This window comes from Triticum dicoccoides, chromosome 6A (assembly GCF_002162155.2).
Source record: "Triticum dicoccoides isolate Atlit2015 ecotype Zavitan chromosome 6A, WEW_v2.0, whole genome shotgun sequence".
NCBI classification, from domain to species: domain Eukaryota; kingdom Viridiplantae; phylum Streptophyta; class Magnoliopsida; order Poales; family Poaceae; genus Triticum; species Triticum dicoccoides.
Window position 1 is genome coordinate 615,841,608 of NC_041390.1, and position 696 is coordinate 615,842,303.

Sequence of the window (696 nt, forward strand, 5' to 3'; positions counted from 1 at the left end):
TTTTATCATGTATATAAAAATATTAGTCAAGCATTTGAAACAATGTTGAACAAGTATTTCAAAAATGTTAATCAAGCATTTGGAAAATGTAAATGTTTACACAAAAAAGGTTGACCATGTGTTAAAAATGTTAATATTGCATTTAGAAAATGTTAATCAAGCATTTTAAAATTTTATAAAATGTGTATAAAAATGTTAACCATGTATTAAAAGAGTGTTAAATTTGTATTGGAAAAATGTTAAATGTATATTAGAATTTTTTTTGTTGATATATAAAAAAATGTAGAAATGAAAAATAAGAAAGAAAAGGAAAAAAGGAAAAAAGAAAATAAAAAAGAAACAAATGAAAAAACTAGAGAAGAAAAAGCAAAAAGAAAACAAAAAGAAACAAAAGAAAACGAAAAAAGAAAACAAGTAGGTTGAGCCCCCGCTACATAACACAAACAGTTGGCGGGTGCAATGGCTAGCAACGCTTGCTGTCTTCCGGGAGCTCCACGGTTGATCCCTCGTTCTCCCTTTTTTCTTCTTGTTTTTTTAACTGTGCGCGAAATGGGCCACCCTGACTACTGTAGTCGCTTCAGCAAGACAACCTAGGGTCTCACTAATGGCTAGGTATAGTCGCCGAGGGCACGCGCAACTCACCTATGACACATTATCGCCTTCGCATCCTATCTAGGAGTTGCTTACGACGCCCCC